The 24,459-nt window shown below is 36.2% G+C and overlaps 1 protein-coding gene and 1 long non-coding RNA gene across 2 annotated transcripts in view; one reads left to right on the forward strand and one right to left on the reverse strand.

The window, feature by feature from the left end:
* Positions 1–24,459, forward strand: part of LOC150094478 (neuroligin-4, X-linked-like) — a 386,118-nt gene that overhangs the window by 271,031 nt on the left and 90,628 nt on the right. The window lies entirely within an intron of this gene.
* Positions 1–24,459, reverse strand: part of LOC150094479 (uncharacterized) — a 65,293-nt gene that overhangs the window by 26,394 nt on the left and 14,440 nt on the right. Inside the window, exon 2 of the long non-coding RNA XR_016550258.1 lies at positions 17,578–17,863. This is a non-coding gene — a long non-coding RNA (uncharacterized LOC150094479). The remainder of the gene's footprint in view (positions 1–17,577; positions 17,864–24,459) is intronic.

A 24,459-nucleotide genomic window follows, 5' to 3' on the forward strand; every position in this document is an offset into this window, starting at 1 on the left:
TTAATTATATATCTGATGTGTGGCATGGTTTTATATCGCATATTTATATTAATGGTGTATATATATATATATATATATATATATATATATATATATATAACAGGAGATAATCACTGAATATGCATTTAAATGGCATGTACACTAGATGATTGAAGAAAAGTATAACAAATATACGAAACAAATCAGACTCATTATGATCTTCAGAACACAGCAAAGCGGTGGGGAGTTGGTCACGTTTTCTTTGAGCTACTTAACCCGTTTAACACCAGTGAAACTAGGAGTGAATGCCAAGGAATATTTAAAAATTGTCTTCTAACAGGGCACCCATTCATGTTGATCACATATCCTACATATGGATAATGACAGAATATCAATCAGTGCAAGGAGTGACACGAGCCCTTTAAATAGCTGTAAGGATGTGATAGTAACTTTTTTTCTGGCAATCACATTCGGACGCTTTAGTACATACTCGTGATTAAGAGCTAAAGAAATTTGATGGATCTGCAGGAATTGGTATGATCTATCAAAAACTGGTCAGCATACCTGGGCAGTAATTTAATTCATTCGAAGCCCACGTCGTATCTAGGTGGTTATAAAAGACAACTAGGACCCGGTTCATTACTGATACATTAGTTATCGCTAACACACTCCGTACAATAAAATAAAACCACCGGATAATAAAGGCGATCCTGCAGGAAAAGGGTGTTGTTGTCAAAGAGGAATTTGTCATTATCAAAAGGATTTTTCACATGCTGCGTTTTTTTTTTCCTATGAGTTCGATCAGTTCTTAGTCAAATAGAAGATCGGTAATACTGCATGATAGCTTAACAAAAAACGTTTAAATATTGAAAATCCTGAGGGTTGTTTGCGACTTGTAATGGTAATGCGATATGAGAATATCTAGAACACTAAGTGACTTTCAGTCATAATTCTATTTTTATGCCATTTTGTACGACATGGTGAACATTTCTCAAGAATCACCATTCCACTTCCAAGTATAAACCGCTGGAAGCATGAAGGGAGTTAAATATATGAGATTGATAATTATTTTTTTAATATACTTCTCCATAAAAAAAAACTATGAACAAGTTATGAAAAATAGCTGCTTAAAATATTAATTAAAACACTAAGGTAGGGCAGAAACCAAGCGTGAAAATAATTCTAGAATACATTGCTCTGACAACAGAGGTAGTCCGCATTTTGTAAAGGCAGATATCTATTTTATTTTATTATTTTTTAATAAAGTAACTTGTAGCCATCAGTATCATGTTTTTGTTTTATTATTGGCCGCACAATAGGCGCAAAAAATATTGGAAGTGGAATGGCGATTCTTGAGAAATGTTTACCATATCGAACAAAATGTCATAAAAATAGAATTATGATTGAAAGCCGCTTAGTTCTAGATAATCTCATATCGCATTACCGTTACAAGTTGCAATATATACATATTGAAAGCCTTGAACGTGTAAAGAAAATTGTATTAATAGTCTATTTCTCCATTTTTATTCATAAGCATTTTAATTGTTTAAGTAAATCCAGAACATTAGTTCATGAGCATAATTTCTGTATACTTGCAATTCTTACTGATTTTTACTGATACTATTCGCTACCGAATAGTATCAGTGAAATATATGAAAAAATATGTAAAAATACTGTATCAGAATGAGATACATAAAAAAACCCTACAAAATCCATATGCTGCTTTAATTAAATAAAATTATGTGAAGACATATGCTGAACTAATTAATAATGCGGTGACTAATGTTAAAAATTCATGATTTCCTTTACAGTTCTCAAAAATGTAATTAGCGGATATTAAAAATAATATTCGAATAGATTTATCGAGCTACTCAAGTCACCCCCTCATCTTTAAAATGCTCTTCAGGAATTAATCACTTAATTTATAAATGTGTGTACGATGAATAAGTGCTTAGTATGGAATGCCTGTTCTTGCTCTCACTTCAGTCTTCGTTCATTTTGTCAGTTCAAGGCTGGTTGATTTCACTGCCCTCTTAACTTGTAATCTCGCAACTAGATAAGAATCTTCCGAAAATCCTTAAAATATCATGGTAATTCTATGCAAGCAGGCTATCGTAAATCAGATTTCCTCTCCCCTTCATTAGCCTGGAGCCACGTAGAAAGAGATTGAAGAGATACCCAAACTACCCTTTACATACAAAGCGGTATTCTGGAGCAGGCTGCATTAACCTCCAATTTTACGAGCCACGAGATGCAGTAGCAGCGACTAAATCCGGAGACGCTACCATGAAAGTCCGGTAATTAAAACGGAAATATCACGGATGTGATTTGAATGGCAGTAGTAAAATGACCGCTTCTAACACGCGTGTAAAACGGCAGGAAGGTTGCCATTACTGCTTCGAGTATGAGGTAGCTCGCAGCGAGGTGGTCATTTCAGAGAAGTTCCAAATCTACTTTGCAGCTACCTCCCATTCCAGCCATTTACTTCATTGTGTATGATATCAATAAAGACAGCTTTACACTGGTCATTTTTTCCCTTCATGAAAGGAACAATTCTGTTCAACTTTTCACAAATTTTATCTATTAATTAATGCGAATATCGCGCATTAATTCTCTTTGCAAGCGAATATAGTAGAACTAAATATGAAGGGAGTTACATAAGGTCGTTTTGTTAAAAAAAAAAAATCAGAAAAAACGAGCAAATTCCAATCCACTCCGAATTATCCCACCATTCCTGTATGTTTTAGAAATAAACTACTTAGTTCATAATTCCAATTACATTTGATAAACGAATTTCAATTTCTCTTCATCCAGAGGTCATAAAAATTATTTAAGAGGTACCAAATAAAGTCGGAAACCATTACTGGTTTCTTACAAATGGAAACCTTTTTAGTTCTCTGTTAACAGTACCTAGTTCGCATCAATGTTATCACTCTTAATACCCGGAGTATTGTCTGTATGGATCGAGTTGGAACAAAACTTTCAATAGCAAATTGTTTTCGAATTAATAATTATCTTCATGATTCATTTTCGGAACTTTGAAATCCTTCTGTACCAAATTTTGTTTCAATTCTTATATAATTAGCACCTTCTTTGTCGTAATGAATCTTAATCTATTAGACGTTTATCAAAATCTCTCATGATTTAAGCTGTATTATCCAGAAAGAAACTGACCAACGAACGATGTCAATCATAATTTATGTAGATTAAGGGATCCTCCTTATCAAATTTAACACTGGGTTCGACGGTCGATGTGAAAATACTAAGTGAAGCAATGATTTAATAATGCAGTATTATATGGTACATCACCACAACGCAGTATGTTCTGCCTGGAAATCTAAAACTGCCAACGGTGCATTATATTGAATTATGCATGGCAGTTCGTTTTATATCCTTATGGATTCGCATTGGTCTTCTTAACCTAAACATGAATATTACTTTTTTCACTAAAAATAGTCGAAATTAATTTGAGTGTGCTGTTCTGATCATGAATAAAAGTATCGTTCTATATTCCTTCTGATACATGCTAATAGATTGTTTTTCCGTCTCAGTGTTTCATTGTATATTGTCTAAGACGTCTCAGTTCTTCTCCGTTGTTCTTGACATACCGATGATTTGCACATTATCTAGTTATTGATGAGCTAAATTTTTATTATAAGTAATAAAATAATTTTCTTTCTTATTTACGCAAAATCACGTTCTTTCTTTTCGATAAGGTGTTTCTTAAAATACTATACTTTAAACACATTTCTCTTATTTAAATGCTATTTATACCTCATATGAACCTAATGAACGTCTATTAGACTAAGATTCATTACGACAAATAAGGCACTAATTATATAAGAAAAATGAACAAAATGTTTTACAGAATGATTTCAAAGTTCAGAAAATGAATCATGAAGATATTAGTTAAACAAATAGAAAAGAAAATTCTATATTCATTAATCACAACTACGCAGTGTAACTTGTTTCTCAAACCAGAAATGAAACCAGATTTTTGATATTACTAAAATGACAAACCCTTTAATATTTTCAGTAAAACAAGTTTGAGAAATAATTTTGATTTGACTGCACGAGTTTACTTCTCGTTTCTAATCTAGTAATGCAGCATTCTCGGTTAAATCACGTTTTAGGAATATATTCAGATTAGTATAGAAATAATTATTTCCTAATGAATACTCAACTGCATGTGTCATCTTCGCAGACGATGGAGGAAAGAGTGCATATAATGATGGGTGATGCAATGTTTCTAATTTTAGAAGAGGTGGTGACAGATAAATCAGCACCAGTAAGAGACAGCGACGATGAACACACGTAAAGAAATTACTATATCACATTTATTGAAACAGGTCACCTAAAATATGACTAATGAATATCAGCAGAGAATGAACACATGATATAAGCATGCGAATGAAGGATCGAAAAATAAGGGATAAAATGAAAAAAAATCTGATCATATTAGGTTCTTACACACACGTTTTCTTAATTAAATTCTATATTTACTCATGGGGGGATGTACAGGAGGGCATATAATATTTAGGTTGTTAGTTTGAAATCTTTGCCAATAAAATGTGATATAACGACTTCAGCTTATGTGTACCTGGCGGATGCTGCTACTACTTGTAGTTTTTCTTTTTTTAATCGAATGTAGAGCTTTAGGTTATGAGCAACAGTTTTATTATAATTGTATAACTGCATTCCCACATTTTCTCCGAATGAATTAAATATTTTATTTACAGTAACCGAAGCCTTATGTATCTGTTTCAGTGATACTATTCAAATAATTCTCAGGCAACGCATATTAAAATACCTAAAACAAATTCGTTGAATCAGTTACGAAAAATAGAATCGGAAAATTGTAGCTCTCTCGTAAACAGAATTCAATGAAGTGTTTCACTATGAGATAATATTCAATTAGGTTTTTCAATATATCACGTTAAGTATATGAATGAGCATTATGAAGTTCCGGTGATTTTTATGACTACACAAATATTTACAATAGATATGTTTTTATAATAATAATTAACATCTACTAAGATATGCGAATGGTCAGCGACTGTTTTGCGTTTATCAAAACAATGAGTCAAATGCATAAGTTCATTTTCAAGAGCACTGTTATTGAGTTATTGCACTGAGAAGACATTATTCTCAGTGTGCATTTTATTGACTTCTTGTTACTAACCTATTCCACTGATGAAAATATATAGCTAAATTTCCTTATAATATTCCTACCAAATTTGTGAGAACACATTTCTAGAGCAGGAAAGCGAATGCGACTATGCAAATATGCAAATTGTGCAGCACATGAAGGAGATGTTTTCCCGAAAGTTACTTCGGTAATGAATGCTAACGATGGGTATAAGGAAGTGTTTCAGGTGAAAAGATATTCCGAATGCTATATGGAATATGTCTGTGGCAATTAAGCATGCTCGAGTCAACAGTGGACAATGGGTTAAAGAAAGGGAACTTCACAGATCACCGAATCCAAAATAACCTAAAAAACGGGACACGGAGCGGATCTTTTAGAGTAAGCCACTTACTGACTTAACCTCAGATCCCAAAGAATCTTTGGTTTGATTCGGGAAAGCAAATGTTTCAACTACAGAGGCTACCAAGAATTTTCATGGACGAACGGCAGTTTGCGAGCCTTGGTTTACAAAACGAATGCACATCGTCAATTAGAATAGGCAGAGCCAAGAAGGAAAAAGAAAATCAATCCCACGGAAAGACCAGTCAAGCAACACATTCTTATAGTCTGATGGAAGTGTTGTGGTACAACGTGTAACCCGGAACATGGTTTTCGCCTGAGTGTCATCTCAGATATGAAGTGGCAATGTGGCAAAGTAATAATGTGGACTTCTTTCTCGCAGAATGATTAGGGCTATATATTAACAGAAACACTTCACTTATATAAGAAGCTGTGACATGGTTCGTTCAATAAGAATCCGTTCTAGTTACAAGCTCAACTTGTTTAAGTGGTGTGATTTCAAGAAATGAAGTATAATATATTAATATAACAATTTTTATGTCACCCAAATTGTTGGCCAGAAATCACATAATACTTGTCAAAACACCTAGAAGTAAATCTAAAAAAATCCAGAAATCATTATTCATTGAACATTTTTTAAGAAAACGAAACCCAAAATATTAAAAAGTGTTTGGAATAAATGAAGTAAATCAGTACGTGTCTATAATCATGGAAATTAATTTAATCGTTTATCCAAGCAGAACATTTTTAATAGCACACAAATTGCTTGTCATCGTGTAACTCAAACACAATCTCGTAATAAACCTGAAAATCTGTTGACTAGGAGTTTACAAGTGTTATGATTTCTATCCTAAATAGAAATACGTTAAAAGTTCTATTTGATGTTAAAAAGAAACTAAAATTTAAAATCTTCTACTTAAAAATCGAGTTACCTTAGAACTTTTAAAGCTTTGAGATGATGACTGTAAGCCTTCACTCTTCAGCAATCGACTCCATGTTACAAATGCCACTAGAAGGGTCTATGAAATGAGTACTTTTGTGACAAAAATCCGACGTTGGAATCACGTATTACACAAAGCAGGCGTATGTCCTCCGGGATTTGTTTGCCACATATGCATTACGATTTTTCTGTTGTGTGTCAGCTCGACTTTATTTCTTGTTAATAAAGCTTCAAGAGAACTTAAGGAAGCCGGAGTAGCACTTACAGTGCTATATGCCGTACATTTTTTCCCGCCATACATAAATTCCAAAACGCTCCTTAACCACCAGGCTAGTAAAAATTCTCCAACGTTGATTGCTTTCATCGACATAGTTTGACGTTTTCTTTCGTTCGCGTGTTTTCAGTATCTGTAGTTATATTTTCAGCGACCTTAGCGTGAGATCGCGCTTTCTGATTCTCATTTCGCACGACATTATTAATATTATTATTTGTTCTGAGGCGTGATTTAAAATCCACAGGTTTATGAATTACAAATAAACTTCCACATCGTTAAATGAAAATGGGGAAAAACACCATAACACTTCTGAAATTGAAGGTTGTAAGAAATTTTATAATTAGAGAAGCACTTCGTTTCCAGAAAGAGGAAAGATAAAGAGAAATCTGATTTTGTCTAAAATGTAGTTATTTTCCTTAACTGACAGGTCCAGGTAGCGAATAATTTTGTTTCCAAACCTGATTTTTCGAATACGAATAACCTCAGACCTCAGAGCAGATAGGAAGGTACTTCTCCATACCAATTAAGCAAACTGATTATGAATTAATGTTAAATGTAAAATGTAAAAGTAAATCTTTGTTACTGATGAGATAAACCGGTTGAATATCAAACTGGAAAACGAAAAATGTTAAGTTAAATCAGTTTTTCTCCTAATAAAGATAATGTTTTCTGTCCGATGCTTCGATTATTGGATAATTATAAAATAAAACCTTACCCAGACAAAAAGTGAACAACAAACGGTATAATCCTACCATGGACGTTTTACTAATGTCAGCAGAGATGGTCAAAAATCTTCACGAAGTTACTGTAAGAATTTGATAAACAGATCAAGTGCAGAATTATACTGATATAGCAACTAAGAAAGATCGGAAAATTAGATGTAATTAAAAGATACCTCACCTGTAGCAGAAATGGCATATGACACCCTTAATAAGTCTCTGATTAGGTCGATAATGAATTAGTTTTCTACACTCTGATTTTTAATGTAGATTTTCTGGAAGTTTTTGGTTGAAATTGATTTATAGGAGAAATATGAACTGTCTGGATGGGGTAAACGAGATGGCACAATAAGAAATCTGTAGAGAAGCGAAATACCTTATATGAAGTTTCATTTTCGGCGATGGTGCTGCATATGTTGATACGCTTATAACAGATTACAGATGTGTGTTAGATGGCCTAAGAAAGAAACCTATCAGTGGAGGTTAATTTAATTAAAATGTAATGGTTTGTCTACTTAGAATCGATTCTGCATCGTTGAACATGATGCTGGGCTTATGTGATTTTCTTTGAGATTTCTTCTAAAATATCCCCTGACGACTGTAAGCCTTCGCTCTTCAGCAATCGAGTCGATGTTACAAATGTCACTAACAGGGTCTAGCGAAAATGTAGCAAAGAGGAATAAACCTTTAGTGTTAATAAACGCAAAATCTCAACTAGAGACGGGGGACTGAATCTCAAGATATATATCTGGTTTGGCCAGTGTTCATTACTCGGTATATTTGCTATTCCAGCTTGCCGTAAGGAGAGCTCAGGATTTCCCGCTGTGGAACAGAGGTTTGTGAATGGCTTTAATTTCTTCACTCACGGGATGTAAAATCACCGTACTCTATTGTGTTTCTCAGGTGGCTTGAAATTCCATGTTTGATCGCTACAACCGAGTTGGAAGATCGGGCTAACCCCTAAACCAATCATGGTATTAGTTATATCATAGTTACAACTTTGGGTGGATGGGAGTCGCATAAAAATGTACCTGCTAGATCCCCACCCCCTTGAATTCAGCTAGTTGGGCTCTTTGCTTGCTTTTGAATTATTTCGCTACCTGCCTTAAACGCCACTAGAAGGGAGCCCAAGAGTGGGAGTCCAAGGTAGTGTTGCATGTAACATAACAAAACTAAACAAAGAATTGTTTAGTTTTGTTATGTTACATGCGTGGCGTTTTTTGCAGCATAACCAAAAATTGACTTTAGCGTTCTAGCGGACGACATTACTAGCAGATTTTGTTCGAAATAATGTTCGTAACGCAGATATTGATATAGATTATTTTCGCAAGTATATATTTGCCCTATTTCACTTTATTTGCTACAATTCTAAAATACACAATATATTATTCCACAAATTGCGAGCCTGCAATGAAAACGATAAAATGTTGCATAAAGATAGCTTGCTTCAACGGAATGCAGAACATAAAGTACTGCTTTGTTCTGTTCATTGCACAAAAGCAGCTAACACGAACACAGAATGGATTGTTTAGAATTTAACAGATCAATTGGTTTCCACCACCAATGTATTAACCACAAACTACAGAATTTAAAAAACATTTTATTCCTTTAGAGAAGACCTCAATTATGTAAGAAACATTTTGGCTACTATGGACTAGATTTCAGAACAATACAACTTTTGCAATTCACTCGATAGTATTTATTTGAATCATATTCTTCTCAATTTCTTCCATCTCACGTAATGTGTTCTTTGCTTTTAATTTTTTCATAAAGTAAATATGCTTTATTCCAAGTAACGAATACACTCAAAAATTGTTACCAGATATTACAGAAACTACCAAAGGTTTTAGTAGCAAACAGGGAGGTATAATAGTGAAATATTATGGATTTTGAAAGAAATTTGAATTTCAGATTTTATATCCGATATCTTGTAATAAAAATTTCCGCAAAGTTATCTAAAGATGAATCAGTTATCCAAATTCCACTTTTGCGTAATCAGATTATTTTTGAATAGCTCTTATCTAAGAAGTTAAAAGTTATTCACCTCTTCGCATTAGCAGATTAAATATACTTAGTACAATTATTCGATCCAGTTGGTTAAAGAAACTAACTAACCAGAAGATCAAATAATACTAATGGAAATGCATCAGTGTTATGCTATTCTGGAGTCGCCTACAGAAAAAGTTCGATTTTTTTCGGTTGGAATTATGTAGTCAACTGAGACCGCGTAGTCAGTATATCTTAACTGATTGTATTCTCTAGACAGAGTGTACCTTTTTTTATTTCGGTTCGCAAGATAATCGAATTGAATGAAAACTTGACAGTAATTAAAAATTAAAACTACAAAAATAGAACTAGTAAAAGAAATAAAGCGCTAGAGAATGAAAAGTAATTTAACGATAACCATTATGAAATTGTTTCAGAATGTATAACAGTAGTCTCAAACATTTTCCATTATTTAAAAATATTTAAGTTTCAGCATCATTTTTAAATAGTAGAATAATAAGTCTAAAATTAATAAGTTAAAAAAGTTTCAGTTAATGTATGAAAACAAATAAAAATAAGGCAAATATTCAGGAAAAAGAATAATTCGTAATAAATGTACAGTAAGTAGAAATGATTGCTGTTTCAGACAGAAAATGATGCCTTGTCAAACTTGTTCGAAATCAGAAGGTTAAAATGCGTGTGTAACAATTTCATCCGGCATTATATTAATGCAGTCTAGGAAGTGCACAAAGGGAATTTTATTATTTTTCAATATGGGGTTATATAGCAATTAAGAGTTGATAAATGCGAAACAAAAGACGAGTTTTAAGAGAATAATAATAACGAGAGTTAATCAGCAAGGAGATATTTTACAAGTTTTTCTTGCGCATAAAAACAACTTGTCGATTATTTAAAACGTCACTGTCGTATCCTCGGGAACATATTTTGGAAATAACGATGATAAATATAGCGGGAAGTAGCCAAACTACAAATAAGGAAGAAAGGAAAAATGAAAGCCGCTCTCTTCGTCGATTTCTTGCGGTATTTAAATTTTTACCCCAATATTTTAACTTTCAAGGTCGATATTTTCGACAGTGTGAAATATCTTGTGTTGTGTGCCGGTGTCAGATTAAAAAATGAACATACCAATAAATCATTGAATAATGTGCAAGGCGGCTCCACAGACCCTTGTTTCTGACGCGCTTTGGGGAATATTTGTAATCAATCTTGGTTTCTGTACGAAAAATTTTGAAACGCATTTTAACAGCCGAGCAATAAATCTATTACGTCCTATCACCGTGTTTCGTAAAGTCTGACCGTTATCATTAGCGATGAGACACACAAAAGACGGAAACATATGTAGGTGACTTGGCATTCGTTCAAGAATAATTTGAAACCACCTGAGATAATAAATTTTCATATCTTTACTAATCCATCGCTTTCAGCCCTTTCCATTATTTAGGTCACAACTCGGTTGTCAAAAGCTACTGAGCTGAATTTTTGCGTCTCTCAGGCATTGAGATTTTTGGAATTCGATATTCCAGTTTTTTCCCTGTGTTTCTAGTGCGCATTCATGACAGTGTTTATTTAACTCAAAGATAATTACTTCTATTCCGAGATTATTCCGAGAAAAGCAATTAGTATCTTCGATATCAAATATCAATCTTTTTGTCCTATGAATATTTTCCGAGACTTCACTTTTGCTACAGGAACAGAATTGAAAATCCTGCATTTGGGGAGGTGCTTATTATTTCTATTCGATTGAACATATCACACTGGCTTCTCAACTATAACATTCAAATGATTAAATGATACTTTTAACTTAACCAAATTAAGTGGTTACAGTATGGTTAAGAGCTTCTTAAACATTAAATGATTTTCTTCTGAAATAAGTGGTCTTTTATCAATAAATTTCGATGTAGCATGAGAAGCTACATCGAAAGCACAAAAAGCGTCTAAATCTTTGTAATGTAAAATTATATTAATTCAATTTCTTCTTCTGTGGTTCCTTACTATGCTTTTCGATACATTCCTTCATTGCAGGATGCTGCTTTTCATTCGAGTCAAGCAGTTCATTAACATCTTCAGCAGGTATTCTGAACATCTGAAGGTAGCAAACTGATCTGCTATCTCCAAAGTCTATTTAACTGTGGGAATTTTCCCATACTTCCGTTTTTCAGTTTAAGTAGAAAAAGCCACCGTTTCTCGGGTGGCTGTTTCTACTTACAGTAGAAACAGCCATCCGAGAATTGGATACATCTTCCTTCACTTTCATTCCAGATTCATGAAGACTTAAAATTTTATGTTTCTCTTCTAATGCTACTGCTCTTTGCAACCATAGGGACCTTTGAGTACATTTTTGAGAGCACAGTGTGCTAAACTGTAAACAACTTCAAATTAAACTGGCAATAAATAAAGAGCTAGGCAAACTACAACCGCTCGCTCCAACCGTAGGCTGGAGACCAATTATCCTCCATATCTGGAAGTTGATCTGGAAAACGAGTATTTTAAAACGCAAATATGTATACAATATTTTATGCTTTACGATACAAATCACCGCATACATATTTAAACATACTGCATAAAAATAAGTAAAATGTATTGTATACATAAAATACTTTGTGTTCATTTAAAAAAAAAAAACCGCATTCATCTGAACTAGTAAATCATGTATCCGCGACACGCGTATTGTTTCACGCGCACTACTATTTTGTTATTGAGATAGAATTGTCAGTTAACGAATAGCTTGTAATTTTCGTTTCTTTGCTTTCATGACTGTACCATAAAGAAGCCTAAAGCATAAGCCGGCGAAACTAGTTGGTAATTAAATTAGTTATTCACCTACACTTGACCAATATCTAAATAATAGTTAATTTTCATTAAACCGCATTGACTCTGTAATTAGAAATCACTTACTAGGCAAATGTTTTATTCTGGTTGGAATTTCAAACTCATAAAAGACGTTTTATACAAGACGTAAAAGCAGAAGTGGGAGCCCAAGGATGAAGTACCTTCAGCCCAACGGATAGACTACCTAGTTTCTAGCCCTAGAGTAATGTTTCCAAGAGTCTGGAATGCCTACTCCCACGGCTAAGCGAAATGTCTCTATGAGGTCTGAAGAAACTTTCCAGATTATTCAACCGTTAGACCACTTGTGATCCTAATGTATTATAGTTTAATAAACTTTTCAATGGTGAGGGTCGCATAAAATATTGAGCAGAACATGGATAAAAGTTAAATAAGGAATGTAGCATTTTCACATTTCGAGTATCATGTCCCAAATTCGAGAAATGCAAATAAACCAATAAATACATTTAATTCTTGGTGACGTATGTCAGAAGGATAGCAGTTTTCTTTATTTTAATGATTAAAGAAATAAGTATACAGATAGCCATCTTTCGCTAGATTAAACATATACTACAGCTCTCTGTAGGCAACCGAAAAACGTTTTGCCTTGTTCAAAGCCTTACTGCGTGGATGAAATTCTAATGGTTTTCTGTGCAGATAATCAAACATTAAACCAAAGAATATGTTTCGTCAAGAATGGAGCTCATAAATCAAAGCTGACGAAAACCTTTGATCTATTGTGAGACTGCTGCAATTCACTAAGCAAATATTTATATGCCGAGATGTAAGCCAATGCAGGTAAAACCCCGTGCACTTCCTTGAATAACTATCAACAGATGGACTGGAGCCTTTTAACCATTCTCAGCATCTATGTGTAGATTCCCATGTTGACATTTCCAAATAAATATTAAAAGTCGTTTCACGAGAGTAAGAAGGAAATGCTGTATGAGGATTTCGACAAATATCTTCCGTAACTTAATTCAACATTTAATGAAATAAAATGTTGAATCTGTTCGCAGTGATATTCCTACAACTCCACATATACGAGAAAATTCACGATAAAAGTTAATAGAAACATCTCTTATCGAAATGCATATATAGCAAACTTCATTTTTGCTCTAATGGAGATTTAAAATATCTGCGCAAGGTTTAGTAAATACCGCCTATAGCACCCATCAAAATATGCTGAAATAATGAAATCAATGAACTAGATGCAATATATGTAATGTCCATTCTGGATCTATATATATGATGCTTTCGGCCGATACCACCGCAGCTGTGTTCATAATTAAACGCACGTGTTAATTTCCTAAATGGTAGGCCAGCTTTGAAATCAGTCCTAATCGAAAGAATGAACGTAATCTAGTGTAATCCGAATACAGGGTGCGATGCATCGTGCCAAAGTTTGACATGATTATCTCTATTGTTCAATAACTCCATCCCAAATTCGGATGCGTGAAATTGTAATCAGAAGTAATGCTGCGGGAAAGCTGAAGTCTAAAGAAACTAAAATATCCGTATTATGAACTATAATTAATAATAATAAGCTATTTTAGGAGTAATAAATGTTGCACAAATTATGTAAATTACAAAAAAGGTTAGTAGTACAAAAATGTACTACTAATCCGTACTATGGACTGATGAAAAACATTTGTTGAGGCATTATGTTTGCTTTTTTGCTTCTTTTTAATAGTAACTTTGTAAATACACTTACGATACAGTTACTGGTCAAAAGGTTCTCAGTTCTTAGGTAAGTCTTCAAAATCTACGTAATGTACTTGTAATGTTCTCATCGCTAGGTTTTATTCGAATGTCATCCCTCTTTAGGAAATTTAACTTCATTCGAAGGAAATTCACATAATCAACCGAAAAATACTTTTGCTATCAGAACTCTCACTGACCACGCTATACATGGTTGTCTTAGATTTGCATTATGTATCAAAAGATGTTTTTGTATCTAAATTTAATTATCAGGCTATTATTTGTACAGATAAGTCAACATGGAGGTCAATTAAATCGGGTTTTCGTGCATCATCTTTGCAACCTTTTATCCCTTATCCAAATCAGATAATCTTGCTCAGGTTATTATTGAACAAACAAATCCTCGCTAAAATCTTTCAAGCACATTATTTCTAGAGATTTTCACCTTCGAATGTCTTGTTCGCGAAACGTATATTTAACACCGCTTACTGTATGCACCGTGTGGCTACTATCTCAGACTCTTGCAATTAAGTCAGAACATTAATATGCACCGTTTCAAACCTATCTTATTACCTGTGATAACAACAAGAGGTTTCTGGAGAAATCTGTTGCACTCAGGATCATTTATGGGGCAACTATCGGCAGTTGTGTACCTATTCATATATATAGAGAGAGAAGGGGAGAGAGGGGGGGTTTCAAAATTCCACGTACAAACATTGATGGGAGGTAGAGAACATCAAAATCAACCATATTCACATAGAAAGCATGACCGGGAACGCCACCACAAAGTGATTGGTGGCGCTGTTCGCCAACGCTCCAGGTGAGCAATTGGGGATTCCTCATTCAAGCTTTCGACGTCTTACGAAGAACACGCGTCGTTTTACGAACGCTGAGATGGCAAACATGCACATCGTTTACGGATTAGCTGACGGTAATGGGCGAGTCACTGTACGAATGTATCGCGAAAGGTACCCAAACAGACGTGCAAAGCACCAAATGTTTGCGCATTTGCATCAGAATTTGTGTGACTATGGATCATTCAGGGATCAGGAATGATAGTGGGCCGCCACGATCGACGCGAAATCCCGCCATGGAAGGTGTTGCATGCGATGGACAATAATCCACAGAGAAGCACATGTGTCGTTGCCTCGGCTATATGAGTATCTCGATCCAGTGTATTGCGCGTTTTGCACTCTGAGTCCTTAAATCCATTTCATCTGCAACGGGTGCAGTTCTGATGGTCGAAGATAATCCTCGACGTGGGGAATTCGCGAAGTGGTTTCTGCAGAAAAGTGCCATAGACCCGGATTTTTCAGCTCGTGTTTTGTTCACGGATGAAGCTTCATTTACCCGTGAAGGGGTCTTCACTCACCACAATACTCATGTGTGGGCCCATAAGAACCCATACGCTGTGCGATCACATGCTGCACAACAACGCTTCGCCATTAATGTATGAGCAGGTATCGTCGCTGACTGTTTAGTCGACCCATACCTGTTACCACCTCGACTGGACTCCGAGAAGTATCGGACCTTACTGTAAGGAGTTCTGCCGGATTTACTGAACAATGTTCCAATGACTGGGCGTCGGCAGATGTGGTTCCCACACGACGGGGTCCAGCCATTTTGGCATTTCTGTGCGTCAGTATTTGGGCGGGCAGGTCCTTTGGGGCCGGATGAGTTGGGAGTGGTGGACCCGTCGTATGGCCCCCACGCTCACCTGATTTATCGAGTATTGATTTCTTTCCGTGGGGGGGGCCCTTAAAGTCACGGTGTACGAAACGCCTGTTGCCTCTGACATGGTCCTCGTGGCAAGAATCGCCATCACCGCTGCTAATATACGGAAAACTCCAGGTATTTTCGAAAATGTGCGGCAATCAATGCGTCGTTGGTGTCAGGCAGGCATCACTGCTAATGGTCGTAACTTTGAGCACCTCATGTGAAACCATATTATGAATCCAACTACTAGTGAACTGTTCAGTTTCGCCTAATAAAGTTTTTACACTACTTACTGCCTTGTTTTAATTCTATATTTTTATGTCCATGTTAGTATCTCCCGGTGGCGTTTCAGGTCATGATTTCCTATGTGAATATGGTTGATTTTGATGTTTTCTAGCTCCCCTCAAAGTTTGTACGTGGAATTGATCCACCTTGTATAATATATGCATATGTTACATATTCGTATATTTCAGTGATATTTTCGCTACATATTTATAGTGCTATTTTTCTTAAACAAAACTATGCTATGAACTGAAATTACTTATTACACTGACCTTTGCATTTCGAAAGCATTTGCTTTTGGAACATTTGTTTTTACTGAGATTACAAAAATATCTTTATCCGAGGGTGGACTGAAAAGTTCTCGACCTCGACCACAGATTGCAACATTTTTTTTTCTAAGTTGGTGCCTCTCTCATAAGCATCCATGTGGAATTGCAAGTCCTATCAGGTAGTTTGTTTTATACAGCTGTTTGAAACAAAAGTGTTGTCTGTATCCCTTGAAATGGATAAAATTGAGTATCGTGCTGTTCTAAAATTCTTTCTAAAATAAGGTTTAAAAGAAATTCATTCGAAGTGCAAAAACGTTTATGGGCACTGTTCTCCTTCGTTTTCGATAAATAAGTAATGGGCTGCCGAGTTTAAACGTGGCAGTATGGCCTTGAAGTTGATTCACGTGAAGGACCTCCAAAAAAGTGTAACAACACCAGAAATCATTGATCAAGTGCACGATATGGTATTGGATGACCGCTGAGTCAAAGTGCGTGAAATTGCTGAGACTATAGGCATTTCAAAGGAAAGTGTACGATATATTTTGCATGAAGAACTGCAAATGAAAACGCTTTGCGCAAGATGGGTGCCGCGCTTGCTCACAGGAGATCAAAAACGCACTCTCATGAAAATCTCTGAATAGTGCTTGGAGCGTTTTAACAAGAAAAAAAATAATTTTGTGCGTCGATTTCTTACTATGGATGAGACGTGGAATCACCATTACGCACCACAATCCAAACAGCAGTCAAAACAGTGGACAGACGCCGTTTGTTCAGCACCAAAGACGGCAAAGTTATCATTTCCATCAGCAGGAAAGGTCATGGCATCGGTGTTTTGGGATGCTAAAGGCATTTCGTTTAGTAATTATCTTGAAAAGGGTAAAACAATAACGGGGAATATTATTCCGATCTTATAACCAGACTAGACGAAAACATTTGTGAGAAAAGATCCGGTTTGCAGAAGAACAAAATCATATTTTATCAGGCCAATGCACCTGCCCACAAAGGTGTTTTGGCAATGGAAAAATTAAGGGACCTGCATTATGAATTGTTGAACGTCCACCCCATTCCCCAGATTGGCTCCCTCTGACTTCTATCTCTTCGCAAAACTAAAACTTTTCCTCGATGTTCCGCGTTTTTCTTAGAATCAAGAGGTAATTGCAGCTGTAGAGGGGTATTTTGCAGATCTTACTGAGACCACTACAGGAACAGGATAATGTCGCTGGAGCATCGTTGGCATTAGTCTGAAGGGAGATTATATTGAAAAATAAAAGTAATTTTAAAATTATAAATTGGTTTTTTCATTGCTGGGTCGAGAACCTTTCAGACCACCCTCGTATTAGTATTTATATCACTTTCAGAAACTTATGAATACTTACATTCTGGAATGTCTCAAACTAGCAGGAAGTATACGTGAAATACTCTTAAAATCCTTTGTAGGTATTCAGGAAAAACATGTTTGCAATTTAAGCTTCTTCGACGTTTAATGGAAACAATACATTCAGTTCAATTCTAAGATTTCCTCTTCTGTAAAATCAGTGTGCATTCTTTCACTTTTACAATGAATTCAGTTGTTCTCAATCACTAGATGGCATGCGTCACCGCAAGCTTTCTTAATGATAGCTTTACACTACGCTTGCTCACAAAATCGGCAACAACCTGAAACTAGAAACAATAGTAATGAGATTTAAACTCAATCTCAGCATTCAGAAACTAAAGAAAATGGTAGGTAATGAAAAAAAGCATTATTGAAAACTACTTGTTTGAAGTAGGATATATTACTTTATAAATGATTTAACGTTTGCCTGTAGTTTTAAATTTTATTATTACATCTTTCTATTGACTCATTAAAATTCATTATTACATAATATATATTCAGTGAGGTAAAAATAAAATAAACAGCGTTTATCAATACCTAGGTCAAATATGTATTCATAGATGTAAAGAACATATCATGCGTAATAAAACTCTATAACCGATAAATGAAAAGAAGTCTTTAAATTATACCACGGCTGTTGGTTTCAATTTTATTCCTGGTTTTGAGCATGTTTGACTTGTATAACAAAAATATATTTCAAGAAAATGCGACTAACACACACAGACAAATGGACATTTATCGAAGTTTTTATATATATATATATATATATATATATATATATGAAAGGATTTGTGCTGGATAGATCGCCCCGTAAGATTAGTGACAGCTGAACCAGAAGTGGGTGAACGATCGATATTACTCGTACATCTAAGCAACGAGGCAGGAAGTGGACTGCGAATGACATAACGATATGATTCTGGTAGCTCTGTTCTAAAGCTAATTCCTTCCCAATGATAAAGAAATATCACTCATAAATTATTTTTGTAAATCGTACATTGAATGTTTGTTTTAAAAAACAATGCGTCTAAAGAATATAAATTCGCAAGGGTAATCAATCACGTTATGTAAAGACCCTTTCTTCAAGGCACGTTTGCGAAAAGCTTGAAAGGTGCATTCTATCTTAGTCTTTGTCTTTAAAAGCTCAATCAGACTAAGGAGATCTTAACGGCGCCACACACGAAAGGTGTACCATAACCAATGATAGCTATCAGTGCGCTGACACGATTTTGTCCAAAATGCTCAATCCTGATTTCATCGCAAGTAAAAAAAGAAGGAAAAAAGCAGAAAAAGAACATCAGCTTTGGCGTCGGAAAAGGAAACATCAATCTTGCACTGAGTAGAGAAAATACAGAGCAAGTGTCACAGTAAAACGCTGTTCCTTGTCCACAGTGATGTCGCTTTTGATTCATTAGTGTCTAGGGAGTTCCCTGAGCCATTGTTAGTACTCCCTGCAGGTGTTTTACTTTAGTTTTCTTCTTTGTCTTTAACTCCAATGGATATCACTGACATGATATCTACAGAAGCTATTTAATCACAGTAAAAAACCAAAGAACGATCTATTATGCAAAAGTATGAGAAGGTTCATTATCTTCCAATAAAGGGGTGAACATGTAAGATTTGCTTTTTTATAATGAAATACTGTTTCATAAATAATAAAATTTTACTTCGATATGTGACTCATTATCAGATCAATTCTGTTTAACAGAAGCATAAAGTAAAATTCTTTTTGCACTAATCTGATAGTGATGCTGTACAGTTTAAATTAGCATAGTTCAGATTTATATTGAAAAGTAATTTGGACAATGAGTATTTGGATTTTACAGCAGCGATATTTTATGTAAATAAAATTAACCAAGTTAAAAATTCGTACTTCAATAATTCATTGATTTATTGTGTTTATAAGTAGTCTCAACTAAACTAAATGTAATTTGTGAACCTGCAGGACACTGTGCATATGAATAATTTATATGAAATTTTAAAATCGCTGAATTTTTTAATTGTTGGTGACAGTTTCTTTATATGGATTTGACAAAACCGGAGTTATTTAATGCGGCATACACCCTACCTTAAAACTATCATGTATCCTTATTTCTGACAGTGTTGTGCTTAATCCTCGGATGTATTATCAAAATCTATTTTACATTTGCAAATTCATAAAACTCATACATGATATTTAAGTTGGCATTAAGTAAAACAAACTGTTAAAAATCTAAATATTTAATTAAATTTTATGAACTCAAGGAAAATTGTCATATTGAAGAAGTTAAAATTAGTGAACATAAACAGCTGCCTTCTAAAATATAGAATGCATTAGAAAAAAAAATGTATCAGCGGTCACTAGGCTTTTTTTTTTTTTGAAAGAGTGAAGCGCTACGGGGATGTGGCAGCTGTGAAGACAGGCGTAACACATAATATACAATTCATAAAATTGCTACCGACTAGCAATACTACCGCATTGTTTAATTGTGTATTGTAAACGAAGCAGTTAAATACTTCTGTTTGCCAAAATGTACCTGAGAAATCTGAAACCAATTCCTAAACAATAAGTTCATAAACTGCATGATAATTTGCGTGTTTTTCTTCCGATGTAATTTTCATGTAATAGTAGCACAAACCATTAATTTACACATTTTAATAGCTCACGTCCAAAGTAGAAAAAATAAGCATCAATACTAAATTTGCATAAGGATTTCAAAGTGAACTCAGCAAGAAACTTTACATGCATTAATATGCACGACTTGATAGTTTTGAACTTAAATGTGAAGGGTACGTAAGATAATTATTTGTAAAAAAACATATCATGTAAGGAAATGGAACTGAATAAAAATGTCTAAGGCGGGTACCTCTAAAAAAATTGCAGGTCACTGCGGTAGTAAGCGTTATTCAGAACAGCGAAAAGCTTCAATTTGATAATCTCGGTGGTATCCTGCTCGTGTATCACTCAATTGAGTAAGCCAGTAAACGGAACTCTAATATTCGAAATGCTTAGGTAATTGTACATTAACAATTGACACTTAGCAAAAGTCTCCCATGCTTAACTTAACACTGTTTCGTTTACTTCTTCCACTGGATTTCAGCGCCCCAAATGAACATGTTCAAGGCTGGAATTAAATATAAACATTCTGCTGCACACACATAAAAAATGGCTTATCACGTGACATGACCTATATACCTGTCTAAAGGCCTTGTAGTTTTCGCTGCATCCAAAAATAAATTCGGGGTTACCCACAGTCTAACTCATTCAGCTCCGCATAATCGCACATTTATAAATATTAATATAGCTAATTTTCATGTTTATCTGTAATAATAAAATTATCTATTATTAAGTTCCTCAAAATATTTCAAACCAATTCTCCGCAGCTGATAAGGAAAACTAATCTTTTTCCTTTCTGGTCATCACTATGAAAAGACTACGTAGACGTAATTGTTTTCAAATTTCTATTCTTGGAGAAAAATCGGACATAATATCTATGAAAATCTTATATATTAGGCCTAAAACATTTTATTATGATGTTAATCAAATGATATTTCGATGCCCACTATATATACATTACTAATAATTCAGTTAAATCAATCCATAAATATTTGGATATTTAGAAGGAGAAGGTTATGTAAGAAATTCACAAGCTGCAGTCTACATCATCTCATACTGCCATCTTTTCAGTCCTTGAACACGCAATAAGTTAATATACTATATCTCTGTTCTACCCAAAGCGGCATTGATTGACAGAACGTTTTCACTAAAGGAAACGTACGAATCCTTCCTGTAAAAGGAACAGAATGTGCAGTGTCCCTTGTAGTTTAGCATTTTTATTTCGTCAAATTACAAACCAAGCTTTGCTGACTTAAAGATGGGGGGGGGGTACAAAACCAGCACATAAGGTCGACTCACTGAACTGTCTGTAGCAGATATTTTTAGCTATCCTAGTCTTTGATTCAAACTGCTCAGTGGAGGGGGGGAGGTCTTTAACAAAGTGTTAATATTTTAAAATATAATAGAAGTGGTTACTTAAAATGAAGGCGAGTTGTAGCTTGACTAGATACCTCTCCTCGCTAGCGTTTGGGTGTTATCTTCAAGTGTTTACTAAAACATGTGAAGCAGTATATCGTATAGTGGAAGGATCGTATAGTCTTGTGGATGAAATATGCGTTTGTACTAAATTTCAATTTTTTTTAATGAATATCATCAATTTCCTTATTGGATGATCTTAACGATATAAGACTTGTAAATCGAAATGCATTGTATACAGGGATAAACTGAGATTTTAGCAGACATTAACGTTCAAAATTACTCCCATTCTCAGGGATTGTTTCTTAGAAAATGACCACAAGATATTACCGATGTAAAGTAGCATGATAAAATCAGAGGATAAATAAAACGAAAGCATAAGAAATGCTGAAATCACAAGTTTAATATATACATATACACTAGTATATTTAAGCACTCAATGAATATCTCTACATAGTCTTAGAGTACATTTAGATACGAATATTTTCCTTACATGGTGGTTGGGGACCTAAAGGGATGCTGCAGTTTCTATATACTGATGCCAGGAGTATCAGGAACAAGAGGGAGAAGTTTATGGCACTGGTTAGTGTAACCTTGTCAAACGTTATAGTCATTAGTGAGAATTGGCTAATTGTAGATGTAGTTACAGGGATAGAATATGAAAGATTTGGTATTTTCAGGGAAGTTAGAGAAGACAGCATAGGTGGAAGAGTACTGCTGATGACAAGAGATGAACTGCAGTCAAAAAAGAATAAGAAATAAGCAGAAGGGTAGCTGTTCATTTGAAGCAGTCTGGTGTGAGATCAGGGCCAACAACACAAAATATACTGCTGGTTGCTGCTATAGGCTAGTGGATTTCAGGAAGACATGCATCAGTAAATTAGTACAATGAGTACAGGTGCAGTGATTATTATGGGGCACTTCAACGATGAAGACAGACCGGAAAGAAAAATATCATCACATTGCAGGAAGGAAATGGAATTTATGCACCTACTGAAAGATAATTACTTGAAGCAGAATTGATGGAAGAGATTCGGGGTCCGAGAGTATCGGAACTGGTCATAGGATCAGAAGAGCCATTCATAACCAAGGCGGCCCCCCCCCCCCCCACCCCCCCCCCCCCCCACCCCCCCCCCCCCCCACCCCCCCCCCCCCCCACCCCCCCCCCCCCCCACCCCCCCCCCCCCCCACCCCCCCCCCCCCCCACCCCCCCCCCCCCCCACCCCCCCCCCCCCCCACCCCCCCCCCCCCCCACCCCCCCCCCCCCCCACCCCCCCCCCCCCCCACCCCCCCCCCCCCCCACCCCCCCCCCCCCCCACCCCCCCCCCCCCCCACCCCCCCCCCCCCCCACCCCCCCCCCCCCCCACCCCCCCCCCCCCCCACCCCCCCCCCCCCCCACCCCCCCCCCCCCCCACCCCCCCCCCCCCCCACCCCCCCCCCCCCCCACCCCCCCCCCCCCCCACCCCCCCCCCCCCCCACCCCCCCCCCCCCCCACCCCCCCCCCCCCCCACCCCCCCCCCCCCCCACCCCCCCCCCCCCCCACCCCCCCCCCCCCCCACCCCCCCCCCCCCCCACCCCCCCCCCCCCCCACCCCCCCAGAAAGAGTTCAAACAACTTTCCGATGGCCGACAACTTACAATCAAAAGAAAGCGGAGGAGAACAAAAGGCGTGCCGAACTTGAAACTTAAGATGAAAAACTCATACCGATTCTTTGGGGGTTACCAAACTTCATGCGAGGTCTCAGAGGAGGCCTAATAACGAGGGACTAAAGCAAGCAGAAGGGGTCCCGGTTCCAGAATTGCTGTCAGAGAGGAGGCCGCCATCAGAGAGACTGCCCGGATCCACGATGCTTGAGAGAGGGGTTTCCCGCTTCCAGAAAGGAGCTTCTCGGTTCGAGACGTCGCTAGAGAGAGAGAGAGACTACTTCTAGGTCGCAGACAAGGTTTCAAATTGCCGAAAGGAAGAGTTCCAATTGTCGGAGAAAAGGTTCCAGGCCAGGTTTATGTCAGACATTCACCAGTGTGTTGCATTTTCAATACAATTTGATGAATCAAATGACTTCACTGATATTGCTCAGTTAATGGTATTTCAAGATTATTCAAGTAAAGAAGAATTTTTGAAAATTATACCATTACTGGGAAGGACTAGGGGAGAAGACTTTTTTGGCATTTGATGAATTTGTAAAACAACACAAACTTTGGCTTTTTAAACTTGTGTCTATTACTACTATTACACCCTGATAACTTACGAATGTGAAAATTTCAGTTATCCTGATGTAACAAGAGAAGAAATAAAAACCCTGTATAGATAACTAAATAAGCAAGCTTGTTCCTAAGCAGATGTCGGTGTCGCTATTTTGTGGCCTTTGAAAGTAACGAATACAAAAAATAAAAGGAAAGAAAAACATGCTTGCATCCAAGTGAAAAATATATCTGAAATTGTTTGTTGAACTAAATAAAAAAAAAGGGAAGGGAATTTTATTACAGTTGTGATATGATAAAATAAGGTTAAGTAAGGCAAAGAAGATTAGTCATAGGATTTTGTATGTTAGAGGCTAGTTTTTACACTTGAAATAAGAGATTAAAGATTCGAGTTAATTCTTAGAAAATTTTGGTAAGGGGAGGATTAATTTAGTATAGATAACATAGAGGTTAGCTTAAACAAAAACCAAAGCTCAAGGTCATAATTCCCGAATTGAGACTTCGTCACGTGTCAGTCGCGTGCACACGGCCGCATGATGTTTTGGCAGAAAAACGCCACTCTAATTGGTCAGTGAAATCGACTCCAGTAAAGGGGAGGAAGAAAAGAAATTGAAGGTGCCGGTAGAAGTCATCGTATAAAAGGTTTAGAGAACCCTTCCCCCACGCAGCTTTT

Source organism: Typopeltis vanoorti, chromosome 22, assembly GCF_054136105.1.
Source record: "Typopeltis vanoorti isolate ZY-2024b chromosome 22, IOZ_Tvanoo_1.0, whole genome shotgun sequence".
NCBI lineage: Eukaryota > Metazoa > Arthropoda > Arachnida > Uropygi > Thelyphonidae > Typopeltis > Typopeltis vanoorti.